Below are 27,376 nucleotides of genomic sequence, written 5' to 3' on the forward strand. Positions count from 1 at the left end.
ATACAATTTCACAAATCTTTCGACGTTACCCATTCCATCGTTTATATTTATTGTATAACAGTAACAGTCCTATATGTTTTCACATTTTGATGTTTAGGATGTCGCTAGTGCTCTCTTTATTATTTTGATTCGTTATTTATTATTGATATTATTTTGATACGCTTTGATTATCGTCAAAACATTTATGTGCTGTTCTTCCAAGCATTCCTGATTTTCGACAAGCCCGCCTTTTGACAGCCAACTTGGGTTTACACACACTCTGTCGTTTTCAAATGGCTCTGAGCACTATGCGACTTAACTTCTGAGGTCATCAGTCGCCTAGAACTTAGAACTACTTAAACCTAACTAACCTAAGGACATCACACACATCCATGCCCGAGGTAGGATTCGAACCTGCGACCGTAGCGGTCGCTCGGCTCCAGACTGTAGCGCCCAGAACCGCACGGGCACTCCGGCCGGCCCTCTGTCGTTTTCGCTCTGTGCATCCCGACCTGGCGACAAACATCACCCCTAACGACTTGAACGTCACTACCGTGAACAGTCACAAACTGCCTGCTAATGAGACAACTTTCCCCTTCCGTTATTGCTTCATGTAGCAGTTAATGACAATATTTGTACGCTACATCTCTTTCGCACCATGCTGCTTACTGCGGAGAAATAGACTAGAATCAATCACCCTACACCTTTAGACTGGAATTTATTAACCAAAACTAAATGATGGTCTGTGCTGTAATAACCATTAAAAAGCCTAAAAAATGTAGCGTTTCAAACACGAAAACTTTTTCTCACGGCAAAGACTATGCGAAGAAGACTAAGAGGATCCTAGTATGATAAATCACGATACATATTATGTTGGCTGGAATGCAATCTTTGAAATTCTGAAATTTCCAGGCATAATATGCAGGATGTGAAAGGTTATCTAAAACATTTACGGAAGGCAGGCTGCAGTTAAAAGAGTCGAGAAGCACGAAAGAGTGGCAGTAGTTAGTAAGGACTAAGGCAGAGCTGTAGGCTTTCCTTCTATTATTCAATCTGCAAATGCGAAAAGGTGTAAAGGATACTCAATAGGAATTTAGAAAGTGAATTAAAGTTCAGGAAGAAAAAATAAAAATTTTAAGGTTTGTCAATGACGTAATCCTGTCGCAGATGGAAACGTAAGTTAAAAGAAATCGATAGTGTTTTCCATATCTGTTATGAGATGAATTACGTTGTGGACAGCAAGGGCGTAGACACGAATAGAATACAAGCTTTTAAAACGTGGTGTTACAGAAGAATGCTGAACATTACGTGAGTAGATCGGATAATTAATCCAGATTCAATGAGAAAAGAACTTTATGGCACAACATCACTAAAAGAAGGGACAGGCTGATGCAACGCATTCTTTGGTATCTAGGAGTAGTTAATTTTGTTCTGCAGGGAAATGTCGGAGTTAAAAATTGTAGAGAGATCCAAAGGTTTGAATCCAGTGAGCTGGTTCAAATGGCTATATGATGAAGTAGCTATGCAGAAATGAACAGAATTGCATATCAAACCATTATTCGGACTGATGACTACAAAGGTCTATACAGTGGCTCTTGTGGTGGTTATTGGAAATCAGTGTTGCTTGAGAGAAGCATTGTCCATTGAAGAGTTAAATTTAAAATATTACCTTGAAAAATTCCTTTTATTGCCCTTTATAATGCTTGTTACACTCTGCGGTACATACGTATTTACCTCTGTAAACACACAAACCAAGAAAGAAACAGACTCATCAACAATGTACAACATGAGAATTTATTTATAATAGGAAGGCGTACGAGGCTAAATTAAGCATAGAGTCCACCATCTTAGAAAATGAATGTCACACAAGCATACTCGAAATAGGTAATTACTTAACAAAAATATTTACGCAAGCAGCAAACGACGCTCCACGTACGAAATAAGCAAAAAATAAACCAAGCCACAAATTTCAAATCGAAAGAGACACGTATTTAAGACAGCTTTCTTTAAATTACCTCATTTCAAGCAGGATTCGTAGCAAACGAGGAACGAGGATGGATTTTATGAATTAATCACGGATATTCAGAAATTTCGTCTCGAATACATGAAAACGTCTGTCAAAAATTTAATAAGAGAATCAACCAAAAAAAAAAAAAAAAAAGATGTGAAGGAAACAAAACTGAGACTGATTTAGATAGACAGCATATTTCATCAGTTAAGATTTCAGACGCCGCTGCAGTTAACAGCAAAGAGAAAATTGTTCAAGCATTCCAAGATTTCTTTAAATTGCCTTATTTTGAGCAGGGTTCGCAACAATTATTTTTGGAAGGACAACGTTTTCTCATTTGACTGCTCACTTTGTTTATAATAAACGTGATTGGAATTTCACCCATAGAGCCATTTTCAGTGATATATGTCAGATAATTAAAAGGTACTCCAATTATATAGCACTTCTTACCATAATCAAAACATTTATTCTACAACAAATTCCGCAAGATGTTCTCAAAATTCAGCAAACCGTCGTACTCCTAGGTGTGGAAATCGTAACTTGTTGGAAAGAAATTGTGATGACTATGACTCGAAATGTTTATATAGGGCAGAAAGACAGCGGAAATAGTGACTGTACTGACAAGCAATAATGCTGAGAATCAATGCGAAAATTTTGTTTCTCAAAAAATTTCTGTTAAGTGCATGTAGGTGAATACATGATTCAGAAGTACGAATAGTTAATATAAAAATAATGATATTCCGAAAGTAATCCCATGTGAGGTGTATAAACCATTTTCAACGTACGGAGGAAGTAAAACCCTCGAGACGACAGTAAAAAATAAAATAAAGAAAAATAAAATAAATCTTCTAGACCTATCAGTCTCCCCTACATATAACTTACTAGATTTCCATTAAAAATTTCTTCTGGGCTGTAGAACGCGCCGTGTTGTAAAAAATTAATGACAGTCACTATTGCAAGTGGGCTTCATACTGCATGTAAGCAGTACTGAACATTCTGTTGAAGGCCGCTTGCAGTAGTGGCTGGCGGGGATACAATTTACAACATGATATGTGTGCAACCCAGAAGAATATTAAACTGACCCTGCTGGAGAAAGAATACGAACTTACAGTGCGCACGATACTCACTAAAGTTGATATCAATTGCACAGAAAATCCGCTAGATTTTAATCAAACAAAGGAACAATTTGGCTTTAGGAGTGAACGTAGTGCGTCGAAAAAATACTTATAGAACAGAGCAATGGGTATTGTGGTGTCACCGCCAGACACCACACTTGCTAGGTGGTAGCCTTTAAATCGGCCGCGGTCCATTAGTATACGCCGGACCCGCGTGTCGCCACTGTCAGTGATTGCAGACCGAGCGCCGCCACACGGCAGGTCTAGAGAGACATACTAGCACTCGCGCCAGTTGTACAGCCGACTTGGCCAGAGATGGATCACTGACAACTACGCTCTCATTTGCCGAGACGATAGTTAGCATAGCCTTCAGCTACGTCATTTGCTACGACCTAGCAAGGCGCCATAGCATTTGATATTTATATGGTGAAGTATGTACAGTCAAGAGAGATGTTCTCCAATTGTGGATTAAAGTTAAGTATTCCAAGAACTACGTTCTTTTCTTTATAGGATAATTACTTTACCTTGTTCCAGACCTCACGCCAATCTGCGTGAGCTTAAAAGCGTGCATTTCGGCCTCCTATAGCAACACGGTGTTGGCCCTTCTGCCAACACATCAAGTGGCGACGAGACTAAAAAGAGTCTACAAAGGGTCTTCTTCTTTATACTTGCTTGAATTACTTGTGTCATGTCTTCGCCACAATCTCCAGATGTACTGTCCGAATTTTATCGCTTGCAGAATCAGCAGACGCAGGCCTTATTGGATGCCCTTGGACAGCTCGTCCAGGGTCAACGTGCAATGCAAAACGATGCGGCCGCCGCCGCTCCACCGCTACCGCAGCCACAACACGCAGTTGCACCACCTTTTCGTCCTTTTGATGCGGCACTGGAAAGCTGGACGGAGTGGTCACGCCAATTTGGATTCCATCTCGCCGCCTACAGAATTCAAGGTAATGAGCGGTAGCCTCACTTATTATCGTGTGTCGGCGTCCAGACGTACCGTGTGATAGTGAAATTGTTTCCCCGACGCGACATAGCAACTCTGTCCTTGCTACCGTTCTGCGTTTTGTTGCTACGCAATGGCCCTTGTCAAAGTCACGGATCGAGCATCCGTTGGTTCGCCGATTTTTTGTTCACAGGGCGAGACTTTTTGTTCGACGTGGTGTTTTGCTGTTGCGTTCTGATAATGATCAGTCCCGGGTCGTGGTCCCACGTTCATTACAGTCCTCTGTCTTACGGCTTCTCCACCGTGGACATTGGGGTATAGTGCGAACGGAACAACTTGCTCGTCAGCACTGTACTTGGTTCGGAATCGATGCTGCGATTACGAATATGTGCTCTTCTTGCATGGTATGTTCCGAACAACAATCCGCACCACCGCGGAAATTCTTTGCATGGCCGAAAGCCACTTCCCCTTGGCAACGCCTACACATCGATTTTGCTGGTCCATTCTGGAATACTCGATGGTTGGTTCTGGTCAATTCATTCAGTAATTTTCCTTTTGTTGTCCGGATGTCTTCCACGACGTCATCTGCCACCATCCAAGCGTTATCTGCTATCTTTTGTATTGAAGGTCTTCCACAGACTATTGTTTCCGACAATGGCCCTCAATTCATGTCCGCAGAATTTCAGTCATTCTGCAAGGCCAATGGTATTCAACATCTGACGTCCGCGCCGTTTTCGCCTCAGTCCAACGGTGACGCTGAACGTTTGGTCAGGACTTTCAAGTCACAGATGTTGAAGTTGAAAGAGTCGCATTCTCGGGAGGACGCGTTATTGCTCTTTTTGTCTTCGTATCGCTCTCAGCCCCGAGTTGGTCGCTCGCCGGCTGAGTTGCTCCACGGTCGTCCTCATCGAACCTTGATGTCTTTGCTGCATCCGCCGCATCAGGTTCCTGTGCAGCGGCAGACACCTGCTTTTGCCCCAGGCGACGTTGTATACTATCGCAACTATCGCGGTTCCCGGCGTTGGCTCGCAGGGCGCATTCTTCGCTGCCTCGGCCGCGCTATGTATCTGGTTTTGGGGGCCTCTGGTGAGGTGCGTCGGGATCTCAATCAGCTGCGCCTCTGTCGTCGCACGCTGCCTTCCATTTTGCCCCATGGCGACGCGCCGCCGCCGCCGCCGCCGCCGCCTGTTCTCCCGCTGGCGACGCCCGCAGTGGACGCTTCGCTGCAGCCGCCAAGCGCCTCCCTGGGTCACGCGCCGCAGATCGCTTCCCGTGACCAGCTGTCCTCCGACATGGAACTCTTGCCCGCTCCGGACCAGATGGCGTCTTCGCCCGTCGGGTGCCCCGACGCGATGGAGGTCGACCCTACGGCCCCTCCTGTCTCTTTACGGGCGCATACACCGCATGTTGGCGTGCACCCTGGACTAGGTTTTCAGGCGTTTCCTAGCTCCCCTCGGACCGAATGGCCGGGTGCGAGTGGCACAGCCTCGCCTGTTGTTAGGCTCCCCACCTCGTCGCATACGTCAACATGGGGTCCTCCCCACGGCGGGCGGAAGCCTTATAACACAACCGCTCGCCGATTTGCGGGGGAGGTATGTGGTGTCACCGCCAGACACCACACTTGCTAGGTGGTAGCCTTTAAATCGGCCGCGGTCCATTAGTATACGCCGGACCCGCGTGTCGCCACTGTCAGTGATTGCAGACCGAGCGCCGCCACACGGCAGGTCTAGAGAGACGTACTAGCACTCGTCCCAGTTGTACAGACGACTTTGCTAGCGATGCTACACTGACAACTACGCTCTCATTTGCCGAGACGATAGTTAGCATAGCCTTCAGCTACGTCATTTGCTACGACCTAGCAAGGCGCCATAGCATTTGATATTTATATGGTGAAGCATGTACAGTCAAGAGAGATGTTCTCCAATTGTGGATTAAAGTTAAGTATTCCAAGAACTACGTTCTTTTCTTTATAGGATAATTACTTTACCTTGTTCCAGACCTCACGCCAATCTGCGTGAGCTTAAAAGCGTGCATTTCGGCCTCCTCTAGCAACACATCAGGTATGAATAACCATTTTGTGTGTGTTTAACAGATTTTGAGGACGCTTTTCTCTAAACAGTCCTTGAGAATTAAGCCACTGATTCACTGTTTCACGTCAATGGTGAACTTTCCATTCGCTTTCATCTGAGATATTCAGAATTGAAAAATAAGTCGCAATTCACTCAAAGAACACTCAAGCACGCTGTGAGCAAACATAACGACGTCGTCCCTGGGAATTACACAGATTGAATGTCACAAACAGGTGTCAGTGTGTAAACTTTTCAAAATATGATATCTCGTAAACGACTCGCTTTAGAATCCTTTAACAAACCCTACTGACTTTCTAATTTACTTTAATTTTAGTCTGTTAATGTCGATAAGCATTGTTCCGTTTAAAAAAAGTGTATGTTTGCACAAAAATTACGATTTCTAAGTATTATTACAATCCGTTTATTGGCTAACAATACGAGTCCCTGGCTACCAACCCATACTGTAGAAACCGCTTATCCACAGCGCTTTCTATTTCTGCAACACCCGTAGTGCAAGATTTGCGATATTCACTCAGTACCGGCCACACCAGAAAGCTTCTTGAGAATCCATGCCAGAAAGTTTAGAGGACGTGACTGCAGCATCAGAGTTTCATATGACACAGAATTCTCAAAACGAAAGATCTGTTCCTGTACATTTAGATCATAGACTTTTCCAGAGCCAGTCAAGAGAACGTTGACGAGGCCAAGTTGACCGTTCTATCCAACCCGTAAAAAGGAAACGCTTATTAGTAATCAACTCACCACAATTCCTCTGATAACACTACGAATGTCGAGTGTCAGGAGCGAAGGGTGGATTACCCGCAGATGAAGCATGTCCATAAATTTAATGTGAAGATTTCTCCTGGGAAATTAATTAAGCATGGAATTCCGGAACTACGTATGTCCTGTGAAGGGTAGGAGTATCAGACAGTGATGTCAGAAGAGTTATGTAACTGGAATAAATCACTGTTATTAAAAATCCTAATATGTCTCTGGCCATTAGGAAAAGCTATTCCCGTTCAAATTTAACACGTGGCGCCACCTGAGGAGGGACAACCTTAACGTTGGAAATGGCCTCGCCTCCGCCATAAATAAGGAACAGAGGTAGGTCAGTGGAGACTCGGTTCAGGGTTGGCAACGTGAAGTGTATTTTTAGGCGTGGAGGTAAACTACCCAGGTTGCAAAACAGTCAGAGACACCACTCTCTTCCGTTCCTCATTTGTTTCAGCTGCTTATCCTACTTTGGTAATGTGAACATTGGCGCAGAAGTCTGTCGCCATTTTAGAAAACAGTATGCTTTAACCTCTGTTACCCTGAAATATAACTTGCAGAGTCAACGCTTGCTACTAATTCCGTCGCGTTGCAGAATATGGCATAGACGCTGTAGTGGAGACCACATGTGCTTGGGGGTCGATGCAACAACTTGACAACTTGCAGCCCAGCGACGTCCTCTTGTCCATAAGTTGGAAATCGCGTTCTGTCACTTGCAGCGAATCTCTAGAACTCACATGGTTAGTACAACTCCCACTCTCTCTCTTCCTCTATCTCTCTGTACAGTTTCTCTGTCCAAAGCTTCTCCATCTTCCTTCCCCCTCCTCTCCCCCCACGAGTCTATTTGAAGCATGGTATTTAAATTGACAGCTACCATCCTTACGTTTCGTTATTAACATGCCATTGCTCTAGTAAGTGGATTTCTTCACCTTTTCTATACTTTTACGGATTAAATCTTTTCCCATATGTAAGAAGCCTGTCTCCAATGACAGTTTAGGATTGTAGGTTAGTAGCTCCAATAATGGAAATGCTGCCTCAAATTTCATTTTTGTTTGAAGAATTGAAATTCCCCCTAGCTGTTTCTTATCGTGTAGGAAATGCATAACATAAATGCTAACTTTAATTCAATTTACTTAACGATCAGCTTCAGTCCAGGACTACGTTCACGATACTGTACAAAAGCAAAACAAAAATTGCAGTAAAATGCAGTGACCAATAAAAATTACGATAACAACATTCATAAGAATATACTTACGTCAGATATGCAATTATAAAAGCAAAATTAGATGTCATACATTTTTCGAAATCCAAGGTACATAATTTAAGTCAAGTAAAATAGCTCTGAACGCAATAACTGTCTGAAATGCAGGCGCAAATCGCGACAGATGAAGACATTAAACCGGCTCAAGATAGTCAACAGCAGAATCACACATGATCAGAATATCATGCTCAAGCAGCAGGGGGTACAAAGATCACACAAACATAGCTTTCTTGTCTTTTGTCTTACGACGACACGTAGGGCTAGATCTTTACTGTAGATGTAGTTATATCTTTGTTTTTTTTTATAGCTTCTGAAGTTAACAGTTGATCTTAGCTACGACAGTATACCCTCTTCTTTTACATCTAGAAGGTTACAACATGTATTTTCAACTTACATACGGTGTGATGACATATTGTGCAAGATGTTATCCGTAATTACAACTGTGTCACACATTTTGTATATTGTTATAACAATTACGGTTAGTTTTATAACGTAACTAAAAAATATTTGACTTCTGTTTTAATCTTTTACATATTTTACGTAAGATGCACTATATTATTTTGTATAGCATTTTATGTACATATGTTATACGCTTTGACCTTGTAATCTTTGATGTCTTCAAGTACGTCCCACGTGTGTGTTATCTTTGTACTCGATGGTGCTAGATCATGATATTGTGATTATGTGCGATTCTGTTGTTGACTACCTTGAGCTGGTTTAATGTCTTTATTTGTAGTGATTAAAGCCTTTTCAATAGTTATTGTGTTCAGAATTCTTCTGATTGACTTAAATTATGTACTCTGCATTTCGAAAATACATGATACGTAATTTTTGTTTTATAATTGCTTTTTTGACGTAAGCATATTCTTATGATTGTCGTTATCAAATTTTTTGACCTCCCAGGTCATAATGGTTACTGCATTTTATTACACTCCTTGTTCTGTTTTTGCACAGTACCGCGAACTTGGTCCTGGACTGAAACCGGTCGGTAAATGAATTGCATTAAAGTCAGCGTTTGTGCTATGCTGATATTTGCCTAGACAAGATATTTCTTATCTGTAACTGTCCCTGTTGTCCCAGTCAAACTCATAGAGCAAGTGTTGGCAGAAACACCTGCAGTACGATGTGGAGGACAGATACTGCCACGGTCACGGTGAGACGTGACATAACGGTGCGTGTCCCAAATTAGCTATAGGCGAGCCTGGGCGAAGGTGGGTGTGGCTGGCCGGTGCGTCGAGGTGACAGCAGACGCAGGACTGCAAGTTCCGGACTTAGTAAAAATCAGCGTGCTGAGGCACGGAATTCTGAATTATTCGTGTTTTATGTCGTTTCGGACCTAGCTCTTCGTGCAATGACACCGAAATTGAGCGGTTTAGAGTGAACAATAAGAACTCTGAACTGTATTGTTTAGCTGGCGTTAGTATTGTGCTTATAGTGCTGAAATTTGCTGAATTATCTGACAGAAGACAGCAGTTTAGATCCGAATAGTAATCTCATTATAGTGCGGCCTTGTGCTATGCTAGATTCTTATGTGCTCACTCCGTGCATAGCCTGCCGATATTATTTGCTGTATTTTGTTAATTAAACAGAAAATGAAACAAATTCTCGTGTCTCTCGAATAGCTATTGATTCCTCACTTCTTACTTTAATAATCAAAGATGTTAGAACCACAGACTTTGAACCTCAGTCGAACGGAGTGTGACTGTGTTGTCGTTCCTCTAGACAACCAAGAACCAATTAATTTAGCCGCCTACACACCGTTCCAGCGACCTTGGTGCTGAAAGGGAACGTTTATTACTTGTTAGGCCGCAGTAGAACAGGAAAATATCTCTTGAGGTAAGACATTGCTTACCTGAGGGTAGGGAAGGAAGTGGCAATCTACATCTGCAAATGCATCCATACTCCGCAAGCCACCTGTGTGTGGCGGAGGGTACCTTGAGTACTTCTATCGGTTCTCCCTTCTATTCCAGTCTCGTATTATACGTGGAAAGAAAGATTGTCGGTATGCCTCTGTGTGGGCTCTAATCTCTCTGATTTTATTCTCATGGTCTCTTCGCGAGATATACGTAGGAGGGAGCAATATACTGCTTGACTCCTCGGTCAAGGTATGTTCTCGAAACTTCTACAAAAGCCCGTAGCGAACTACTGAGCGTCTCTCTTGCAGAGTCTTCCACTGGAGTTCATCTCTCCTCTCCGTAACGCTTTCGCGATTACTAAATGATCCTGTAACGAAGCGTGCTGCTCTCCGTTGGATCTTCTCTATCTCTTCTATCAACCGTATCTGGTACGGATCCCACACCGGTAAGCAGTATTCAAGCAGTGGGCGAACAAGTGTACTGTAACCTACTTCCTCTGTTTTCGGACTGCATCTCCTTAGGATTCTTCCAATGAATCTTAGTCTGGCATCTGCTTTTTTATATGGTCATTACATTTTAAACGACTCCTAATGCGTACTCCCAGATAATTTATGGAATTAACTGCTTCCAGTTTCTGACCTACTATATTGTAGCTAAATGATAAAGGATCTTTCTTTCTATGTATTCGCAACACATTACACTTGTCAACACTGAGATTCAATAGTCATTCCCTGCACCATGCGTCAATTCGTTGCAGATCCTCCTGCATTTCAGTACAATTTTCCATTGTTACAACCTCTCCATATACTACAGCATCATCCGCAAAAAACCTCAGTGAACTTCCGATGTTATCCACAAGGTCATTTATATATACTGTGAATAGCAACGGTCCTACGACACTCGCCTGCGGCACACCTGAAATCACTCTTACTTCGGAAGACTTCTCTCCATTGACAATGACATGCTGCGTTCTGTTATCTAGGAACTCTTCAATCCAATCACACAATTGGTTTGATAGTCCATATGCTCTTACTTTGTTCATTAAACGACTGTGGGGGACTGTATCAAACGCCTTGCGGAAGTCAAGAAACACGGCATCTATCTGGAAACCCGTGTCTATGGCCCTCTGAATCTCGTGGACGAATAGCGCGAGCTGGGTTTCACACGATCGTCTTTTTCGAAACCCATGCTGATTCCTACAGTGTAGATTTCTAGTCTCCAGAAAAGTCATTATACTCGAACATAATAGGTGTTCCAAAATTCTACAACTGATGGACGTTAGAGATATAGGTCTATAGTTCTGCACATCTGTTCGACGTCCCTTCTTGAAAACGGGGATGACCTGTGCCCTTTTCCAATCCTTTGGAACGCTACGCTCTTCTAGAGACCTACGGTACACCGCTGCCAGAAGGGGGGAAAGTTCTTTCACGTACTCTGTGTAAAATCCAACTGGTATCCCATCAGGTCCAGCGGTCTTTCCTCTTTTGAGCGATTTTGTTTTTCTATCCCTCTATCATCTATTTCGATATCTACCATTCTGTCATCTGTGCGACAATCTAGAGAAGGAACCACAGTGCAGTCTTCCTCTGTGAAACAGCTTTGGAAAAAGACATTTAGTATTTCGGCCTTTAGTCTGTCATCCCCTGTTTCAATACCATTTTGGTCAGAGAGAGTCTGGACATTTTGTTTTGATCCACCTACCGCTTTGACACAAGACCAAAATTTTTTTAGGATTTTCTGCCAAGAACTTTACTTTCGAATTCATTGAACGCCTGTCGCATAGCCCTCCTCACACTACATTTCGCTTCGTGTAATTTTTGTTTGTCTGCAAGGCTTTGGCTATGTTTATGTTTGCTGTGAAGTTCCCTTTGCTTCCGTAGCAGTTTTCAGAGAATAAAACAAAGTCAGATTGACATATTTATTATTTCACCAGCAGGATTTCGCCAAGTCCTTCCTCAGATTGAGTTTATAAAATTCTACGAAATCATTTGAACTCGTAGTTCTCAGGATACACGCTAAATGTTAATGCAATTGTGTGACGCTGCTCACTGCGATGTGAACTTGATCTGCATCCCATGTGTCCCATTTGGTGTTGCAGTTTTCAAAACGCTGGAGCAGCAGTCAGCCGCAGGACTTGGCACAAGCAACTGAGTGGCCACTTGCCTGACGAGTCCTAACAGCGGTGGGTAACTGGCAGTAAGCGGGCCCGGACAGCAGCTTCCGCCCATCAGCTCACAACGGCGACCACCTCGTTAAGGCTGCAAGGCCTTGCCTTGCCAACGGACATGGACAATGCTGAACAGTGATACCTTCCATTGACGCGACTCGCAATAAAGGTCCCTAACACAATAGTGTTTCTGTTACCTTAAATAGATTTTTAATTGAATTTTTTCACTTTGGTATCGTTCCGATAGAAGTGTTCGATAGAGATATAAAAACTTCAACTATGTCTCGACCCCTCTCATTCATTTACAGTGGATTGCCAGTAACCTTTTACCTTAGATCCTAACGACCTGATATGGGAGCACAAATAAAAGTCTAGTTTTGTAGGTAGCTGCGATAGAGCGGAGTACGTCTGGTCTCTGGCACTAACGTTTTCTTCACAGATAGAGATTCGGAAAAAACGACAAATTTTTGGATTGTGCACTTATTCCTATTTAGAATTCTTAGATGTCCATACTGCTGAGGACTTAAACTGTAAAAACACATTTTGGAACTCCCGGAACAAATGTTGCATATTTTCATTCAATAATGTCATCTGGAATGATGTTGGGTAACTCATCTTTAAGAAAGAAAGGTTTCATTGCTCAAAAATGTCCTGTAACAGTTCTATGTAGCGCACACACACGACCATCATGTAGGCATCTGTTAAAGAATTAGGGTATTCTGACTACTGCTTCATAATATATTTATTCCCTCATGAAGTTTGTTGTAAATAATGCAGCTCAAAACGAACAACGTACACAGTTACGACACCAGTACGATAAATGACATTCATTGTTCCACATTAAGACTGTCTTTAGTACAAAAAGGGGTTCTCGATGCTGCAGCTAAAATTTTTGATAACTCACCCAGTGATATAAAATGTCTGAGAGATAGGAAAGTAAAATTTGAAAACAAATTGAAAAAGTTTCTTCTTGACTACTGCTTCTATACCGTAAAAGACTTTCTATTACTGTAATGTGTAAAAGATGGTAGTTAGGAATTACTGACTCACATCTGTATATTTAAAAAAACTAACGATGTTGAGCATGTATACATATTTACAAATTACTTTGTGATGTGTATGTAAACTGACTCGTTCTGCATGATAATGAATTATCGTGCAAATGATCCATGGAAGCCGGCCGGGGTGGCCGAGCGGTTCTAGGCGCTACAGTCTGGAACCGCGCGACCGCTACGGTCGCAGGATCGAATCCTGCCTCGGGCATGGGTGTGTGTGATGTCCGTAGGTTAGTTAGGTTTAAGTAGTTCTAAGTTCTAGGGGACTGATGACCTCAGAAGTTAAGTCCCATAGTGCTCAGAGCCATTTTTTGGATCCATAGAACATGAAATTAACAATCTCCCTTCCTGATCAGTATGCAAAACATTTCTCGCAGACTACACTTTCTAACCCTGCATTTTCCACCTGTAGGGCAATGCTTTTTAACACTTACCTCACAGTAAGACCAATACATTTGTTACTCATCTATCGTTCAGAACAGTTGCTCAAAAATGGAAATTAGCGTATGGCGTCGTTGGCCGGGAGGCCCCTATTCGGGGACGTTCGGCCGCCAAGTGCAAATCTTATATCATTCGACGCCACATTGGGCGACTTATGCGCCGGTGATAAGGATGAAATGATGATGACGACAACACAACACCCAGTCCACGAATGGAGAAAAATCCCCAACTCGGCCGGGAATGGAACTCAAACGCAGGCGGACACAGCTGTTTAAACTCGCCGCAGTTGATTGTCGTAGAAACTAGTAATCTCAACCAGCTTCTTTAAGGAGAGCACCAAGTATCTATAACCAGATGACTTGTCTGCCGTAGCGGTAATAAATTAGACACCCAAACCTCCCTCGTGAATCATCCCGTCTGTTAGTGGAAACCGCATAAAAATCCCTATAGCAGCTCCAGAGGTTAGCCAATGTACACAGACAGAAAACGCGGCAGTGGACTTTAATTTAGTAATACGAGTTTCGTAACATAAGGGTATATCGTAATATATATGTTTTATTTCATTTGTATTAAAGACAAGTGACTACAATATCTTGAAAGATTCCTTCGCACTTCGTCTTCAGTGAGGGACCATTCTGAAAATTACTATAGAACGCTGTTACTCACACGAATGGATTAGGGTGGTGCACTAGTTCGTAGCGTTTTTGTTTTGAGTGTTACTTTCTAGTTGCTATGAGATTATTTATCGATTGTCCTTTTTTATTTGTACGCTATTGGCCATTAAAATTGCTACACCAAGAAGAAATGCAGATGATAAACGGGTATTCATTGGACAAATATGTTATACTAGAACTGACATGTGATTACATTTTCATGCAATTTGGGTGCATAGATTCTGAGAAAACAGTACCCAGAACAACCACCTCTGGCCGTAATAACGGCCATGATAAACCTGGGCATTGAGTCAAACAGACCTTGGATGGCGTGTACAGATAGAGCTGCCCATGCAGGTTCAACACGATACCACAGTTCATCAAGAGTATGACGCGTATTTTGACGAGCCAGTTGCTCGGCCACCATTGACCAGACGTTTTCATTTGGTGAGAGATCTGGAGAATGTGCTGGACAGGGCAGCAGTCGAACATGTTCTGTATTCAGAAAGGTCCGTACAGGACCTGCAACATGCGGTCGCGCATTATCCTGCTGAAATGTAGGGTTTCGCAGGGATCGAATGAAGGGTAGAGCTACGGATCGTAACACATCTGAAATGTATCGTCCACTGTTCAAAGTGCCGTCAATGCCAACAAGAGGTGAGCGAGACGTGTGACCAATGGAACCCCATACCATCACTTCGGGTGATACGCTAGTATGGCGATGACGAATACACGCTTCCAATGTGCATTCACCGCGATGTCGCCAAACACGGATGCGACCATCATGATGCTGTAAACAGAACCTGTATTCGTCCGAAAAAATGACGTTTTGCCATTCGTGCACCCAGGTTCGTCGTTGAGTACACCATCGCAGGCGCTCCTGTCTGTTATTCAGCGTCAAAGTAACTGCAGCCATGGTCTCCGAGGTGATAGTCCATACTGCTGCAAACGTCCTCGAACTGTTCGTGCAGATGGTTATTGTGTTGCAAACGTCCCCATCTGTTGACTCTGGGATCGAGACGTGGCTGCACGATCCGTTACAGCCATGCGGGTAAGATGCCTGTCATCTCGACTGCTAGTGATACGAGGCCATTGAGATCCAGTACGGCGTTCCGTATTACCCTCCTGAACCCACCGATTCCATGTTCTGCTGACAGTCATTGGATCTCGACAAACGCGAGCAGCAATGTCGCGATACGATAAACCGCAATCCCGATAGGCTACAATCCGACCTTTATCAAAGTCGGAAACGTGATGGTACGCATTTCTCCTCCTTCCACGTGGCATCACAACAATGTTTCACCAGACAACGCCGGTCAACTGCTGTTTGTGTATGAGAAATCGGTTGGAAACTTTCCTCATGTCAGCACGTTGTAGGTGTCGCCACCGGCGCCAACCTTGTGTGAATGCTCTGAAAAGCTAATCATTTGCATATCACAGCATCTTCTTCCTGTCGGATAAATTTCGCGTCCGTAGCACGTCATCTTCGTGGTCTAGCATTTTTAATGGCCATTAGTGTAGTTCACTGTTGCTAGTTGAGTGTATTTTGTCATTTGGAGATAGTGAGTAGAGGTGTGGACGCTAGAAGAAATTAATGGAGTGTCAAGTGGAGAGATCGGAACATTTCCGACGTATTCTTCTGTTTGAGTTCAGTAGAGGAGTGACAGAAGCGCAGACGGCGAAAAACATTTACGCCGTGCATGGGGATATTGCCATTGTACGGAACATGGCAAGAAAATGGTTTTCTCTTTTTAAAGAGGATGTTAGTGACTCTTCACGTTCAGGGAGAGCTTCGAGGTTGGATGAAGATAGTTTAAACATTAATCGACAATGATCACGATGAACTGTGATCATTCCGCCATTGTGCGATATTTCCATCTGGACACACACACACACACACACACACACACACACACACACACACACACACACATACATATATACACAAATGCATACACGAACAGACCACAGATACTTCAATAATTACACTCGAAAGTTTGGCAATAACATTCAATCTTTGGCAAAAACATTTGACAGTCGGCAACAGAAACCAAAACATTGCATTGAAACAAGTGTTCAGTTCATAGTGCTGTGGAATGTGGGGAAAAAACCACAAATTGGCATTCATAAGAAGAAGAACAACACCAAAAACGCAACAGGAGCGTAATATGTAAGAAATTGTCCACGCACCTTTAGGAACAGTTCAAAACATTACTACTTAATAGGAAATACCAACCACCAGAACTGTTTATAACCTGTAGGCACAGTGACAAAAATGTAAATTAAATAGCTAACATATGTACACATTCCAGGCCACTGATGATGCCTTGCAGAAAATAAAGGCGAAACTCGTATGGCACTAAAATTGTGCTTTATTCAGTTGCTGTCATACGGTCCATTTAAGTAAAAGTTATCAATATACCGTAATAACACATATCCATGCCCGAGGGAGGAGTCGAACCTCCGGCGGGAGCGGCCGCGTAATCGCGCATGGCGCCTCGAACCGCGGAATCATTAGGCGCGGTTCATACACGCAAAGATAAGCGAGTACACGTCCAGTAATCAGTGTGTGTTTCTACAAAAATGAGCTTATAATAGATATTTCTTCAAGACTTTTCTGCAGTGCTGACATGAGCAGTTTTAACAGTGAGACGAATACAGGCGAAATGCTAAAGCCGTATTAACGTGAGATCAAATGGACCACCCACAGGCGATCATGAAAGCAGTAGTTACGATGGCAAAATGAGATTAGCGCTCTTAAATGAAGTCACACGAACCCGAGAGCCACGCTCTAATGAAAGAAATGGTCTGAGAACATAGATTACGTAACGGTTGTTTTCAGTGTCTGTGAATAACCTTATCAGCGTTTGTCTTTTCTTTGCTCACTGAAGGCAGTGCTGCCGCTGCCATTGGCTTTTGCTTCTGACCAACACGCTGAAGACAGTTTGTTGTCTCTCTGTGAGGAAAACAGTCTTTTCCATCAAAGAACCCCAAATACTTAACACTTAAATAAGCAACTTAACACACTCGAACGAGTTGAAGCTCATAAGCTGCGCATTGGTCACGAATAATTATTTCCAAACTAGTTACAAAATATTGTTTCCTGTATTTACAAATATTTAGAGTCGTATACAATGAGTCAATGGTGTTTCTGATGCTTGTTCCTATTGGTCTGAATTAAAAAAATGTTTGCTTTTTGCTACGAATACGGATCTTTAACTTGCTCATTTGAATATACTTGCTAACACTAATATATTATTATTATTAGTTAGCAAATTAAAAGTATTCTTTATTTATTTATTATTACACATAAATATTCTTTATGTGGGCTTTTATTTCAATTATTGGTTTAGTTGTAGGTTTTAGTTGGTTTAGCCTAGTTCCTTATCTCCTTTTATCTTTACTCTTCTGAAAACCTGGAAAATATAAATATTTCGTTTTAAATGCCACAGGAGAGCAAGAGATGTATTCCGCAGCGGCGATCTCGTGGGAATTCCTCGTCGTTATCTGCTCCACCTGAAATCTCTAAAACTTTTACTCGCTACGTAGATCGTTCGGCATAACTGTGTGCTATGTTGTTTGATGAGTCTGGATGATAGATCCAACAATTTAGCAAGTTAAAGTTTATTAATTCGGTGATAATCTCTCGATAAATTCCGAACGTGGAAAATGCAGGTTCCCACTGTCATTCCAAACTTCACCTCCGAGCGATCTACGTCTCGTAATATCTGTACCGCGATTATAACTAATTTCGGTATGGAGATATGCACCTTGAATACTTGATATTAGTTGTTGAATTTTATTTTGTGCAAAAAACTATTTGAACATTTACTATATACCGTAATGGCGTCTCACAACAATACAGTCTTTCTCCTCTCTCACACATCCGTTCTCTCCATTAACAAAAGAGTTTATAAAACAAAATCTTTGGTTCGATAAGACACAGAGATGCGTTCGCAGCACGGAACATTCGATTGTCGCAGTCGATATATGCCGTTTTCCACAATATCAATTCGTCGCACCAAAATTAGCATTTTGCATACATTGGTACACCATAACTAGTAAATCATGATCAAACGAGATGGAAAACATTCATAAGAAAACAGCTGTCATTTTTAAGAGGAATTATAAAACATTATGGAAATGAATGCTCCAAATGGCCGGCAATAACGTAATTTTTTTTTAAATATTTTACACGACAGGCCTGTTTCGGTTTATTGCCATTATCAAGCGACGTATAGTTAGAAGTGATGACTAATTGCATCTATGGTAAAGTCTTTCTACCTATCTCAGTTTTCACAGTTCATTGCTATGGTTCTATATATAGCATAGAGCTACATATATGCTACTTATAGCATCATGGTAAAGGACTGTCAAAATATCTCTCGAAAACGTATTTTGATGTTTCTTAACTACAAGAACTATTATACTTACCGAGACAGGCAGAAAGACTTTACTATAGATGAAATATGGTCGTCTCTTCCAACTAGACGTCACAGGGCTGTCGTGTAAAATATTTAAAAAAACATATTACCTTATTGCAGCTGGTACGCAGTATTCATTTCCACAATGTCTTATGCTGCGGGCCCAACATAACGTAAAATATGAGATACCGGATATTACATATTGAAACAAAAATAGTTCTGTTTCTGAATCTGTGGATAAGACATTTCAGGAAATTAATCTCATCATGAATTTCAGTTTACTATGTTGAATACCTGCAGGAGGAATATATCAGAGCCTTACCATCACGGCTGTAGTCTTCCTTCTTATTTATTTTAGTTTATTTATTAAAAGACTGCTTCATTCTTTTTCCTGAATACACAGTATCGTTTTTCATTTGCAAGAACAAAGTAAAAAACATTTTATTGTGAGATACACTCAGCAGTTTAATAAATAATAGGTAGCTAAGTGGTGTACATTAGTCAGAATATTAAGCTTATTTACCTTCTCATTTTATTAAACATTTTCCATTGAGTCAATTCCACACAATAGCTTAGTACAAGTATATTATGTCTTCACAACTATGATGTTTAACACCATGCCTTTTCTACGTTCTCTTTCGTCAAATGGCGGATGGGAAGTGAGTAAAGTCTTCTTCCCTGTGAGCGAGAAGACAGCTGCTAGCGAAGAGGGGCGAATATAAACAGTACATGAACGCTGGTCAGAATATAAGTAATCGAAACAGTTGCCACCTAGGAAGAGGATGGATTGAGCACAATATATTATATTGTCTTAAAAAAAAACAGAGAGGCCAAAGAAGAGTGTCAGCGACATTCTCATGTTACAGGTATTTCAAACAAAAATTTTTAACTAACGCAGCATATGTGTTGTTGTCTAGTTCCTTGTTTCGATGGATTGTAGGCCTAAGCTTGACACTAAAAACAGCTACGTGAGAAGTGGCTTCATCTTGGTGATGATAAACCATCGACACATATTGTAGATGAAAAACTCATGGCTGATGCAGAGTTATATTTTTTTCCACATAACTACTCGTAGTTATTATTCAAATGACAACTTAGTTCATATTTTGTGCATTTCATCCCCAAAACAAATTACAGTATTTGGGAACTGTATATAGCTGCAAGCTCTTGCACACTGATGAAAGATCTCTAAATGCATCATGTACTGCTAACACCCTATTTGCTGGTATTCTTGTGTGTTCGATTGAGTGTCAGAGAATGTGATAAGAGCGACTATAGGTTGAACGTCATCCTTCATTTTCCGCTGACACACCAAATTTCTGCTCATAATTTGTGCAAGGGTGTCAGCTACAAGGCACCGTTTCCCAGGGTAACACCGTAACATGATGTCACAGTATCAGCTACTGCATTAAAGTGACACGGAGACCGATTTGTTACAATATCACAATCCTAAGGGTAATTCGTTACAGTTTCGCTATAATATGGTGGGCAGTTTGTTATAGTTTTGCTGTAACATGGGCAATTTGTTACAGTTGTGGTGTAATGTGGAAGGTAATTTGTTACAGTTTGTTGTAAGAAAGGTCAGTTTGTTACACTTTGACTGTAATATGAGTTTTTCTGGGGAAGATGCACGGACTGGTGAACTAGATCAAACTGCTTTTTGCGGGCATGAGATGCTTTCAGTGCCAACAGTATGGGTATAACATTGTTTAGTTTGGTAATTCTTGCAGGTAAGTGGACTTTAACCTGAAAGTTAGCAATAATGCCCATGTGTGTTTTGTAATAGGACCAGTTTCTAAGTATTTTATAAATTTAATGCATGGTAGAAAAATCTAACTATACTCGTTGATTAACCTGTAATTTATTTCAGTAGTGCCAATAAGTGACCCATGTGTATTCACTTGTAATACTTACAATTTAATTGTGGAAATATTTAAGTCTAGTGTCCATTGTGCCTACAAAGTGTAATATGGATATCAAACTTTCGTCATCAACTAGTGCTGCTTAATCCATAAATTTTATCAGTATCGCCAACGCTCGAGCCACGTGCATTTTTTAAAATCTTATAGAACAATGAATTCACAACAGCGACATGTTTATTGTTGCTGAAGTCTTACATATTTTAAAAAATATTTTTGTTTTGCTACAAACTTCGAATATTTGTTTGTGATCAGAGGTCTGTAATTGAACTTGCATATTGTGGTAAGCAAAATGTATGTATATTGAGAGGCACCCACATGCCTTGCTCATACTGTGGCATCAAGCAATCAGGCCTGCAAGATGAGTGGTCTGCCAAGCGAGTGGATTCATTCTTATTTATCGAGTAACATGATCTCTAGTACTCACACTTAAGTTACAAGTTATCCTCCTATATGACTAATAAGCAACGGAAACACACATCTGACTATCAGTAATTTACAGAACTCTGACTATACACTACGCACTGGCAATACCACATTTTATTTCTTTTTTCATTTAACGGCTTTTGTCAACACGTGGCCACCGCACTGAATATGAATGGCGCACACATTATAAATTTGGTACATTATGACAACATACAATTCGAAGGAAAAGTCCACCAATCTTTTTCTTTTCACTATCCTATTTATTCTGATAAATTCTCTAACCTAAACACACAAATTCTATAACCTACAACAATATTACATGAGAAATTCCGCCCAGTGGGCATGGCTTTACATTGGTGTATCTCTATATTATGGTCCCGTAATTATTTAACGCTACAGTGCACTTTCTGGATAGGATGGTGGATCTTTTATTATACCTCACACTTCGACTCTCACAATCATCATCACGAAACTTTCCTCCAGACCGAGTGGTACCGAAGGAACAAGCATAATCCACTAATCTTTTGAAACTACTTTGCTACTCTCCCATGCAAACCACACATACCCAAATTACATGACATACATCACACTGCAATAAGAAATATAAAACACTAAATAGTCACAACACTATCACTTTCAGCTTTTCCACTTCAATTAATATTTATCCCAGTTTCACATGACACTGCCCCACTGCGTAATTCTACTTTCCTACTATGAACTCTGGAGATATATGCACATCTTCCTGTGCAATGCAAGCCATGGCGTTGCTGGATAGATGGCCGACTCACCTTGCTTCTCTCTCAGAGTTTGAATCTAGCGTCACACGGAATTATATCACGCAAGGTAATATTAAGAACATATTCATCACACACGCGAGTCCTCAACTGATACCATGGACGAGTACTTCTCTTTATCCTTTGTCTCATACACAGATTGAGACTCACACAGTACTCACCACATGGAAGTACTCGTCTCTAATTTCAAGTCCTGCACACGCCATTTCTTAAATATTTCAACTTATGGTACACATGCTATTTCTTAAATATTTCAACTTATTGTACACACGCTAGTAATTCAGCTTAACTTAAGCACATGGAAGTATTTCAACTTATTGCTACACGTGGTTTCATTGTGACCGTTGGTCACTTTCGAAGATTACCACAGTCCCATTAATATTACCTGCCTGACATTTAATTCTCTCCACAAAAGTTCCTGAAATAGAGACATTATTATTTCAAGCTACTCTTAAATATTCCACATGCATACCATGTCTCCACTCTTTCGTCATTACGGAGCACAACTAAAAAAGGTCTTAACAGCACAAGATCCAGCGGCAGAGTGCTGAAACATGGCTGTTCTCTAGGTCCTCTCACACCTCTGTCGAAGTGGGGAGGCACCTTGCTACCCTATTGGTCAGCCACATTTCAGGCGCTCAAAGCTCAGGTAAATTTCATCTCTTTGGTCCCACCAAAGGTGGCCAAAGGATCGTCTCAAAGATGATCATATACTCACAGTCACCATCTGCGGTTAGCAGACGACCATACATTCATTCATTTCACAGATCTCACCAAACTGGATGTAGGGATTTACTTTGTGGGAGTGCACATGTGATCAATTAAATAAATAAATTGTCATTCTTTCCCACACTGGTATCCGGCTTCGCTGTATTAATTGAAATTGAGTTATTTTACAAAAAAAAAGTGTTGTTCTGACAAAAATAATGAATTATGTTGTACCAATTTTCAATGTCGGGCTGTACTGTACCCTTTCACCACTGGCTACCCATGCAGAAAAAAATGGCACGGTACTATTCCTGCAATGCGAGGGTAGGTCCGAACATTTTTTTAAGAAAGCTGTATTAGAACAAACGTAGCATGTCATCAAAATAACCAGGAGGAGACCTTAGCCCCTGGTGACCTCAAATAGACGACCAAATGCTGTTACTTTACCAAATTACTGACACAGTTGTTGCATTATTGTACTCTCCACAATCCGGAGTAACGTACACATACAAGTTTGCAACAATCCACATGACAAATAAAACATTACATCACACAAATAAAAAATAATGTTGATATAAAAATTTGCTTAGTTACTGGGATCTTCGTTATTTTTATGAGTGATCCAAACTTCGCTAATTCTATGACAAATAAAAAAAATACTAATTGTACTCATGAAATTTTAAGTAGCTCACCATCCAAACACAGAACAAGTAATCTGACATTCATAAATTGCGTTGTAATAATCTTTACATGGCAATGTCTAAATACAAAACAAAATCAACAAAAGAAAAAATTTCATACACTAGTTAGACGTAGAATGTCACGGTCCATACCATTACTCTAAAATATACATCAAACCTACAGAGAAATAAAACTGAGAAGAAAAACAATGACATATACCACAAGTTACATACTGGTTACGTAATATAGTTTGTCTAAGACATCATGTCATACCTCATTAACTATCATCACCTAAGCAATTGCCACAACTACTCGACAGTGAGTTTAACCTTATCCTTATCCACCAGTACAAATACCTGCTGCTGAGCCAGTCAATCCATCAACTTTGATCAATACACGCAGTAAATAGTTTAGCAATAAGTGCTTGAATCCACCAGTAGCTCTCGTATCTTACTCTACTGCTCATTTCTCTGTTGTCACACATTTAGACGACAAGAACTTGCATTTCGACTAGCCTTCATTACACTTTAATGTGAAATATCACCACAGTGATAATGCAAATAAGTGGCTTCAGTCAACACACCAACAAGATTATTACTGTCCGCGACATCAAAATACACTCCTGGAAATGGAAAAAAGAACACATTGACACCGGTGTGTCAGACCCACCATACTTGCTCCGGACACTGCGAGAGGGCTGCACAAGCAATGATCACACACACGGCACAGCGGACACACCAGGAACCGCGGTGTTGGCCGTCGAATGGCGCTAGCTGCGCAGCATTTGTGCACCGCCGCCGTCAGTGTCAGCCAGTTTGCCGTGGCATACGGAGCTCCATCGCAGTCTTTAACACTGGTAGCATGCCGCGACAGCGTGGACGTGAACCGTATGTGCAGTTGACGGACTTTGAGCGAGGGCGTATAGTGGGCATGCGGGAGGCCGGGTGGACGTACCGCCGAATTGCTCAACACGTGGGGCGTGAGGTCTCCACAGTACATCGATGTTGTCGCCAGTGGTCGGCGGAAGGTGCACGTGCCCGTCGACCTGGGACCGGACCGCAGCGACGCACGGATGCACGCCAAGACCGTAGGATCCTACGCAGTGCCGTAGGGGACCGCACCGCCACTTCCCAGCAAATTAGGGACACTGTTGCTCCTGGGGTATCGGCGAGGACCATTCGCAACCGTCTCCATGAAGCTGGGCTACGGTCCCGCACACCGTTAGGCCGTCTTCCGCTCACGCCCCAACATCGTGCAGCCCGCCTCCAGTGGTGTCGCGACAGGCATGAATGGAGGGACGAATGGAGACGTGTCGTCTTCAGCGATGAGAGTCGCTTCTGCCTTGGTGCCAATGATGGTCGTATGCGTGTTTGGCGCCGTGCAGGTGAGCGCCACAATCAGGACTGCATACGACCGAGGCACACAGGGCCAACACCCGGCATCATGGTGTGGGGAGCGATCTCCTACACTGGCCGTGCACCACTGGTGATCGTCGAGGGGACACTGAATAGTGCACGGTACATCCAAACCGTCATCGAACCCATCGTTCTACCATTCCTAGACCGGCATGGGAACTTGCTGTTCCAACAGGACAATGCACGTCCGCATGTATCCCGTGCCACCCAACGTGCTCTAGAAGGTGTAAGTCAACTACCCTGGCCAGCAAGATCTCCGGATCTGTCCCCCATTGAGCATGTTTGGGACTGGATGAAGCGTCGTCTCACGCGGTCTGCACGTCCAGCACGAACGCTGGTCCAACTGAGGCGCCAGGTGGAAATGGCATGGCAAGCCGTTCCACAGGACTACATCCAGCATCTCTACGATCGTCTCTATGGGAGAATAGCAGCCTGCATTGCTGCGAAAGGTGGATATACACTGTACTAGTGCCGACATTGTGCATGCTCTGTTGCCTGTGTCTATGTGCCTGTGGTTCTGTCAGTGTAATCATGTGATGTATCTGACCCCAGGAATGTGTCAATAAAGTTTCCCCTTCCTGGGACAATGAATTCACGGTGTTCTTATTTCAATTTCCAGGAGTGTACATCGGTTAATTCCGATGTTTTGTTGTGCAATGCAAACTCTTGTCTTGTCCCCTGTGACAACCTTACTGACCAATGCAACAAGAGCCGCTACGTTAGTATTACGACACTGGCTAATAATTAAAGCATCATTGTACCAAATATTCTAATAAACATACTACGTGAACTTGATAACCCAGAACAAACAAAAAAAAAAAACACTAACTATTCTAAACACAAATGTTAATGAAATACAATTACACTTGCTGTCCCTTCAGGAATGAAACATATAAAAAAATTTACACAATTACAGGTACAAATACATTATTCCCTATCTTGCGAGTCACACGGAATCATTTCATTCTGTGATTTTCTTGGGGTCTAAAAAGTTGCTGACAGGTTCCCTAGAAACACTGTCTCGGTGTCAAAGCTCTCCCATGGTTACCCGGACGAAAGTCTTTAAGTCACTCAAATCGGCATTTTGAACACGCACTGAACAGTAAACTGTATCTCACATTAAACACATATGTCATAGTCACTCTCAGAGTACCATCCACACGAATCTGGTTGTCCAGAAATAGCCCTACAACTACTATTACCCACGGCTCTGTCCTTTCAGTTCATGGTGTAATTAAAAGTCGTAAGTTCCAACAAACAGCACTTATTCCCGCACCAATTCAAGAAATGTCTCCTACTACAGACGCAAATGTCAATGTCCGACTCTAGTTTCTTGCGTTCATACAATAATCAGTCACCAAACGACAACTGTCCTCTTTAAGGATACCAAGTGTCCCACATGCAATTCACAAAGCACACTTAACCAGTCACTGCCAAAGGTTTATGGATCCCACCGTTCAGTGGTCAAGACAAAACAAAACAACAAAATCTTTTCCACCACTCACAACGTGGGAACACCAGTCCTTCACTTTCCACCTTATGGACACATACGAGCAGTCATCTTGTTTCACGGCTCCACAGTCCAGTACCAGTTAATAGTTGCTGGTAAAAAATGCCCGCCGGACTCTGCCGCGTGTTGTTCATTCTGCCGTCGCTCCGCCGTTGAGCAGAAGAAACCACCCGCTGTTGCCTCCACGGCGCGGGATACTTTCCCCAGTCGTAAGGGTGGCGGAACTTATGAATGGCCAGTGGTACGTGCGTGTCACCCCAGGCCGTTGACCTGCTGTAGCGGGTGTGTGGAGTTTACCCCGACCGGCAGTGGAGTGGGGAGTGCCGTGGCTTTGTCACCTCTCCCATGGCGACGTCAGCTTCGCCCCGCTAGCAGTATGGGTGTTACGACACCCAATCAGTCAGACCCTCCCGTGCATCTTGCAACATTACAGACAAAAGGATATTCTTACAGTATTTAAATACTCAATAATTACATATATGATCTATTAGATACATTGGTAATAAAAGAATCTTTGTTCTGAAAAAAACATAAAATCATACACCCTAGTTTTCTACACATACAACGTCAACACTTATCCCTTTTCTATATACAGCCCACACTTGTGCTATTGATTGTACCTGTCGTCCCTCATACAAAACATGAAAGTATAAAAAAAACAAAAGGAATAATAAACAATCTATACAGCTCATAATTACAATATCAAATAGTAGGCTACTCTAACATCCTATCACAGTGAAAATATTAGAAACTGTTTATTCTAAAACTACAATATACAGTGAACCTTTGTGCTTGTGACAGACTGAAATTAATACCCCTTGAAAGTGTTCTAACAAAAAAATAAGAAATAATCTCCACAGCTCACAATTACCTACCACATATTGTTAAATTGTAAACTACTTTAACATCCTAACACAATAAACATTTTAGAAACTGATGACTCTAAATCAACAACGTACAATGCACCTTTGTGCTTGTGACAGACTGAAATTAGTATCTTTTTATATATTTTACCTTTTTATTATATATAACAACATTTTTAGGACATGTATGAACCATCCACATGATGTCAGATCCTGACCTGCCATCAAGGTTCATCCAAATCAAACAATACACAATAACGTTTTAGTTATGGATCAGTAGCATTGATCACACTACTCTACGACTCTCACTCACCA

This window comes from Schistocerca piceifrons, chromosome 3, assembly GCF_021461385.2.
Source record: "Schistocerca piceifrons isolate TAMUIC-IGC-003096 chromosome 3, iqSchPice1.1, whole genome shotgun sequence".
NCBI classification, from domain to species: domain Eukaryota; kingdom Metazoa; phylum Arthropoda; class Insecta; order Orthoptera; family Acrididae; genus Schistocerca; species Schistocerca piceifrons.